The following is a 7,838-nucleotide window of genomic DNA, read 5'->3' as shown; positions in this document are numbered from 1 at the left end:
GGGCCCCCTTCCCGACCTATCGTTATTTCCTCCTCGACTTCTTCTCAGCCGTCCCCTCCCCCCCGATCTTCCCCTGAGCCAGAGAAGAAGAAGCGCATGACTTTAGAGTCTGGCTCTTCTTTTGAAGGTGAGGCCAAGGTGGATGCGCCTCAGTTTGTTCGGAAGCATATCTATCCTCATACTCGTATAGGTATGGATGATGCTTCTGTTCGAAACCACCTTACCATTCTGGCTTAGGAGAGTATCAGGGCGGCAGGGGTGTGCACAAAGTTTCTTGATATCTTTGAGAAGACTTCCCTTAGCTCTTTGGGTTCATCCTCGAGGGTTGAGGAGTTGGAGGGGAGGCTTCGCTTATATCAAGGGCAGGAGAAGGTGCTGAGGGAGGAGGTCGCCAAATTGAAGGAGGAGAGGAATGGCCTCCAGGAGAGGGAGAGGAAGTTGCAGGCCCAGTGTTCCATGGCGAAGGGCCTGAGGGAGAAGGCGCAGGAGAGCTATTCGAGTTTGTTCGAGGACCTTGTGGAGGTGAAGAAGGACTTGATGAGAGCTCGGGAGGCCTATACGGAGTTGGAGGACTCTATTGCTGACGGGGCTGAAGAGGCGTGGTGGATCTTTAAGGAACAGGTCGGAGTTCTTGCTCCCGACCTGGATCTCTCTCCTTTGGATTTGGACAAGATTGTGGTTGACGGGGCTATCGATTCTCCTCACTCTCCCCAATATGTCACTGAGTCTGATCTAAAGACTCGGGGGCAGAGGATAATAGAGTCCCTTCCCCGACCAAAAGATGCCCCGAGTTCTTCGAAGGCTCCTGGAACTTCCACTCCGTCTTCTATGGATATTTCTCTCCCTGGTCTTGATGGTGCTCCGACTACTCTTCCTAACTCTGGTGGTGCTCTGACTACTCCTTCTGGCTCTGGTGGTGACGTCCTTCCTAACTGAAAAAGTGATTGTGGCTATATGGGGACCCGGCCTGTGGGTCTCCCCTTTTTTAAACTATTTATTTTTAAACTGTGGTGGTAGTTTACTGACACTTTCTTGGCCTTTTATGGCCGCTAACAAAAAATACACTTTTTTAGATAAGGGTTTTAAGTTACCTTTCTTTGTCTTATTGTGTGCATGTTTGTCTGTTTAGGTTTTGAAAAAGAACCTCTTTGATCTTTCCTTTTGAAAAAACCTTTTCCTTCACTGGCTGTCCTTTTTTCTAAGTTTTTCTTGAAATTTCTTAAGGACTAGGGATAGCCTTTGCCTTGGTGCTAATAGGTTTTCCGATCTCTTTTTGGTATTCCTTATACTCAATTTTTTGATTTATTGAGTTCTTATGACTTAGGTTATTTTTGCGATGCATTTCTTTGTTTCTCGGTTTTTCCGACTTGTAAGTCAGATAATTTTCGAGTTTACCACGATCGACTTTTATAACCTCTTTACACCGACTTGTATCTCGTCGTTTTATCCTGACGACCATCTAGGTCGGTTCATGGGATTTTCACGCTTTGTCGAGCTTAAGTCGGCGTGTTTCGTAGAAAGAAAGAAAGCGAGAAGGAATTTATAAGAGATATTGTAAAAGATTTTTATTTATTTGCGAAGGTACTTTACTGCTACTAAGGGTTTTTGACTGTCTATTGTCCCTTAGTCTCTACTGTGATGCCTTGTTAAAAACCCTCCTTCAGAAAAAACCCTTTTATTTTGGGAAAAAATCATGAAGTTGGAAAAAGAGTACATCAGGGAGTAGAGTTCGCTTTTAACTATAGTACCTTTTCAAATTACAAGCATGTCACGACCTTGGTAACTCGGTGTCGTTTAAGTCGGTCACCTTATAATAACCTTTTCCTAAGACCTCACTAATTTTGTATGGTCCCTTCCAATTAGCAGCGAGCTTCCCTTCCCCAGATTTGTTGACTCCAATGTCGTTCCTGATTAAGACCAAGTCGTCTGGGGTGAAACTCCTTCGAATGACTTTTTTGTTGTATCTGGTGGTCATTCTTTGCTTCAATGCCGCTTCTCTTATCTGGGCTTGCTCTCGGACTTCGAGGAGCAATTCAAGTTCCTCTTTGTGCCCTTGTACATTTCCGACCTCGTCATGGAAGATCACCCTTGGACTTTGCTCGTCGACTTCTACTGGTATCATGGCTTCCACGCCATAAACAAGTCGGAAAGGTGTTTCTCCTATGGCAGATTGAGGCGTCGTCCGGTAAGCCCATAACACTTGTGGGAGCTCCTCAGCCCAAGCTCCTTTTGCATCTTGTAGCCTTTTCTTTAATCCTGCCAGTATGACTTTGTTAGCTGCCTCGACTTATCCATTTGCTTGTGGATGTTCCACCGAGGTGAACTGGTGTTTGATCTTCGTACTGGCTACTAGGCTTCTGAAGGTAGAGTCGGTGAACTGGGTTCCATTATCTGTGGTGATGGAATGAGGTATCCCATATCTTGTGATAATGTTTTTGTAGAGGAACCTCCGACTTCTCTGAGCCGTGATGGTGGCTAATGGCTCTGCTTCTATCCACTTTGTGAAGTAGTCTATTCCCACGATTAAGTATTTGACTTGTCCTGGGGCCTGGGAAAAAGGTCCTAACAGATCCATCCCCCATTTTACGAAGGGCCATGGAGAAGTTATACTGATGAGCTCCTCGGGGGGAGCCACGTGGAAATTTGCGTGCATTTGGCATGGCTAGCACTTCTTCACAAATTCTGTGGCCTCCTTCTGCAAGGTCGGCCAGTAGAACCTGGCTTGGATTACTTTTCTGGCTAGTGACCTGGCCCCAAGGTGGTTTTCGCAGATCCCATTATGAACCTCCTCTAGTACTTCCGTGGTCCTTGAGGTCGGTACGCACTTCAGCAATGGTGTTGATATTCCTCTTTTATAAAGGATATTTTTCACCAGAGTGTAGTATTGTGCTTCCCTCCGAATTTTCTTGGCCTCTTTTTCCTCTTTGGGGAGGATGTCGAATTTTAGGTAATCGACCAAGGGATTCATCCATCCGAGGTTTAGCCCGGTTACTTCAAGGACATCTTGTTTGTCCTCTGTTTTCACCACAGAGGGTTCTTGGAGAGTTTCCTGGATCAAGCTTCTATTATTTCCCCCTGGTTTGGTACTTGCTAACTTGGAGAGGGCGTCTGCTCTGCTATTAAGATCCCGAGTTATATGTCTGATTTCAGTTTCTGCAAAGCTCCCGAGGTGCTCCAGAATTTTTTCCAAGTATCTCTTCATATTTGGGTCTTTGGCCTGATACTCTCTATTTATTTGGGAGGTCACCACTTGAGAGTCACTAAATATCGTCACTTTTATCGCACCAACCTCTTCTATTAGCTTTAAGCCTGCAATCAGGGCTTCATATTCTGCCTGATTATTAGAAGATGAGAATTCAAATTTAAGGAAAACCTCTATTTGTGTTCCCCCTTCATTAACCAGTATTATGCTTGCACTGCTTCCTGTCTTGTTTGAGGATCCATCTACGTATAGTTCCCATGTAGTTGGCTTTTCCTCTCAGTCTCCCGCATATTTCGCTATGAAGTCAGTGAGGCATTGGGCTTTAATTGCCGTCCGGGTTTCGTACTTCAAGTCAAACTCGGAGAGTTCTATTGCCCACTGAACCATTCTCCCTGCAACATCCGTCTTTTGGAGGATTTGCTTCATGGGTTGGTTCGTTCGGACTCTTATTGTGTGGGCTTGGAAGTAAGGCCGTAACCTCCGTGAGGCTGTTACTAATGAGTAGGCAAACTTCTCTAGTTTGTGGTACCTTAGTTCAGGGCCTTGTAGAACTTTGCTGGTGAAGTACACTGGATACTGCCCGACCTTATCCTCTCGTATCAGGGCTGATGCTACAGCTTTGTCTGCTACAGACAAGTATAGAACGAGCTCTTCCCCACTAGAGGTCGGGTCAAAATTGGAGGTAGGCTCAAGAACCTTTTGAACTCCTGGAATGCTTCTTTGCATTCTGGAGTCCAGTTAAACTGATATCCCTTTCTTATTAGCGAGAATAGTGGAAGAGATCTTAATGCTGATCCTGCCAAAAACCTAGAGAGGGCTACAAGTCAACCATTCAATTGTTGAACCTCTCTTAAGCAAGTCGGGCTTTTCATTTCCAGGATGGCTTTGCATTTATCGGGATTTGCTTCAATCCCCCTTTGCGTCAGCATAAACCCCAGGAATTTTCCAGCCTCCACCGCGAAGGTACACTTTGCGGGATTTAGCCTCATCCTATGTAACCTTATGGTGTTGAAGACTTGTGAGAGGTCTTTCAAGAGGTCGGTTTCTTTCCTGGTTTTTACTAGCATGTCGTCTACGTAGACTTCCATTAAGTTCCCGAGGTGGGGAGTGAACACCTTATTCATCAGCCTTTGATATGTGGCCCCGACATTTTTTAATCCAAATGGCATCACCACGTAGCAGTAGTTTACTCTAGGTGTGATGAAGGATGTTTTTTCCTGATCCGACTTGTACATCGGGATCTGGTTGTATCCCGAGTAGGCATCCATAAATGACAAGTATTGATACCCTGAGCTAGAGTCCACTAGAGTATCAATGCTTGGAAGTGGATAGGGGTCTTTAGGACATGCCTTATTCAGGTCAGTATAGTCGATGCACATCCTCCATTTGCCGTTTTGCTTCTTGACTAGTACTACGTTTGCTAGCCATGTTGGATATTTAACTTCTCTGATGAAGCTGGCTTCCAGGAGTGCTTGTACCTGCTCTTCCACCGCTTGAGCTCGTTCCGGGCCGAGCTTGCGCCTATGCTGCTGTACAGGTCGTGACCCCGGATATACTGAGAGTCTGTGGGACATGAGCTCGGGGTCTATCCCTGGCATGTCGGAAGCTTTCCAGACAAAGAGGTCAGAATTATCTCTTAGGAGTTTTGTCAACCTTTGCTTTAGGTTTTCCTCCAGGTTGGCTCCTATGTTGGTATTTTTTCCTTCCTCTTCGCCGATATGTACTTCTTCAGTTTTTCCACCTGGTTGTGGCCGCAACTCTTCTTTGGCTCTCGCGCCGCCGAGCTCTATAGTGTGTACTTCCTTGCCTTTTTCTCTCAGGTTTAGGCTTTCATTGTAGCTTTTTCTTGCCAATTTTTGGTCTCCCCGTACCGTAGCTATTCCCGCATATGTCGGGAATTTCATGCAAAGGTGAGGGGTAGATACCACTGCTTCGAGTCGATTTAGGGTAGTTTTGCCAATCAAGGCATTATATGCTGACCCTACGTCGATGACTATAAAGTCTATGCTAAGAGTTTTGGATTTTTCCCCTTTTTCAAAGGTTGTGTGGAAGGAAAGGAATCCTAGTGATTTTATTGGTGTGTCGCCTAGTCCATACAGGGTATCGGGGTAAGCCCTCAACTCTTTTTCATCCAACCCTAGTTTGTTGAACGCGGGCTTGAAAAGGATGTCTGCCGAGCTCCCTTGGTCTACTAGAGTTCTGTGGAGATGGGCATTTGCCAGGATCATGGTTATCACCACTGGATCATTGTGTCCAGGGATTACTCCTTGCCCATATTCTTTTGTAAATGAGATGGTTAGGAGGTCGGGTGCTTCGTTCCCGACCTGATAAACTTGCTTGAGGTGTCTCTTGCGAGATGACTTGGTGAGTCCTCCTCCCGCAAATCCTCCCGAGATCATATGTATGTGTCTCTCGGGAGTTTGTGTTGGCGGGTCTCTTCTGTCCCCGTCATCTCACTTTCTTTTTCTATGATTGTCCGACCTTTCCATGAGATATCTATCAAGTCGGCCTTCTCTGGCCAACCTTTCTATCACATTTTTGAGGTCGTAGCAATCATTTGTTGAGTGGCCATACATCTTATGGTACTCACAGTAATCACTGCGGCTTCCTCCCTTTTTATTCTTGATGGGTCTAGGAGGTGGCAGCCTTTCAGTATTGCAGATTTCTCTGTATACATCCACTATGGAAACTTTTAGAGGAGTATAAGAGTGATATCTCTTTGGTCTGTCGAGACCGACTTCCTTTTTTTTCTTGGGCTCCCTTTCTTTCTCTTTTATCGAGTGGGGGTGCCCAGGTCGCCAACTCGGCTCCCGTAGTCTGGCATTCTCCTCCATGTTGATGTACTTTTCTGCTCTTTCTTGTACATCACTCAAGGAGGTGGGGTGTTTTTTTGATATGGACTGCGAGAAGGGACCTTCTCTAAGTCCGTTTACTAGTCCCATGATGACTATCTCAGTGGCCTTGAATCTCCAAGCACGCTTTGTTGAACATTTCCATGTAGTCACATAGAGGTTCTCCGACCTCCTGTTTTACTCCCAGGAGGCTCGGCGCGTGCTTTATTTTGTCCTTCTGGATGGAGAACCTCATTAAGAATTTTCTCGAGAGATCCTCAAAGCTGGTAACTGACCTTGGGGGAAGGCTATCGAACCACTTCATTGCCGCTTTTGACAGGGTGGTCGGGAAAGCTTTGCAGCAAGTGGCATCAGAAGCATCAGCCAGGTACATCCGACTTTTGAAATTGCTTAAATGATGCTTCGGGTCTGTGGTTCCGTCATAGAAGTTCATATCGGGGCTTTTGAAGTTTCTTGGAACTTTCGCCGTCATTATGTCCTCCATGAACGGATCCTCTCCTCCCAGGGGCGACTCTTCTCGGTCGCCACGGGAGTTCCGACTTCTAAGGAAAGATTCTAGCTTCAAGAGTTTTTCTTCCAACTCTTTTCGTCGCTCTATCTCTTCCCTGAGATTTCGCTCCGCCTCTCGTTGTCGCTCTAATTCCTGTTCCAGCTGTTCCAAACGACCTTGATGACCATGGACCAACCTCATTAGTTCGGCCGCATGGGGTGGCCCTTCCTTTCCCGATTCGCGTCCATCCGAGGAGTTTACCTTTGGATTTTTGAACCCAGAGGTGCCTTCTCTATGCTGGTCGTTGGTCCCCTGGTGAAGGGTCAGGTCTGCGTCATTGTTTCCAGTGTCCAGATTTTTCTGTTCGAAATCAGACGCTGTATTGCCATCCTCTGGAGAATTGTCCGCCATTACTGGTTGATCTCTCGGGTCCCCGGCAACGGCGCCAATGTTACGATGGGTAACCGGAGATTGATGAGCTGGACTCGTTAGGCTGGCTCGATCGTCTGAGGAGGGAAGCCTTCGCAAGGAATCGCGCTTCTAGGCCTCCGTCCGACTTGTGAGTATGAGTGAATGGGGGTAGTACCTGAAAAGACACTCCGATGCCTAAGTCAGCAAGGGTGTAAGCAGGTTTAGAGAGTATTGGGACTTAGAGATACTTGAGAGATGTCAGTGTATTTATAGTGGTGAACCAATAACCACCGTTGAGGTAGCTCCACCTTTTAAGGTGGGTAACTGTCCCTTTATCTTAGGAAAGTTGAGATATAGCTCCTGAAAGTGGGTTGAGAGATTTTAGGGGCAGTTATTTTAGTGTTATCTGCAAGCTAATTCTCGTTCCCGACTTCTTTAGAGCAGGTCGTGGTGGGCAGGGACGGATTCAGAAATGATATTATGGGGGGCCAATAACACATATAATATTAAAAATTATGTAAAAAAATTATATAATATAAGATGTATTATAAAAATATACGGATAGAGAATATATTTTAAACTAAAAAAAATATGTGTATACTTTTTTACTAATGAAGTGGTCGATTCTTCGTATAATAAAATTCACCGATAATAGAATTTGTGTCAAAATTTTTAATGATTTTCTTTTCAATATAATTAAAAGACAATTAGCAAGAAATTCATCTTTTATTTTGTTTCTAAGTTATTTTTCACAATATTCATAGTTGAAAAAGATCTTTTAATTGTAACAGTTGAAACAGAGAGAATTAATACCAAACGAATAAAAAAAACGGCCACAAGAAGAAAAAGAATTCACTTTATGAGATTTAAAAATTTTATTTAA

This window comes from Arachis ipaensis, chromosome B08, assembly GCF_000816755.2.
Source record: "Arachis ipaensis cultivar K30076 chromosome B08, Araip1.1, whole genome shotgun sequence".
NCBI lineage: Eukaryota > Viridiplantae > Streptophyta > Magnoliopsida > Fabales > Fabaceae > Arachis > Arachis ipaensis.
The sequence above is the reverse complement of the archived record's forward strand: the minus strand, read 5'-3'. Positions refer to the sequence as shown.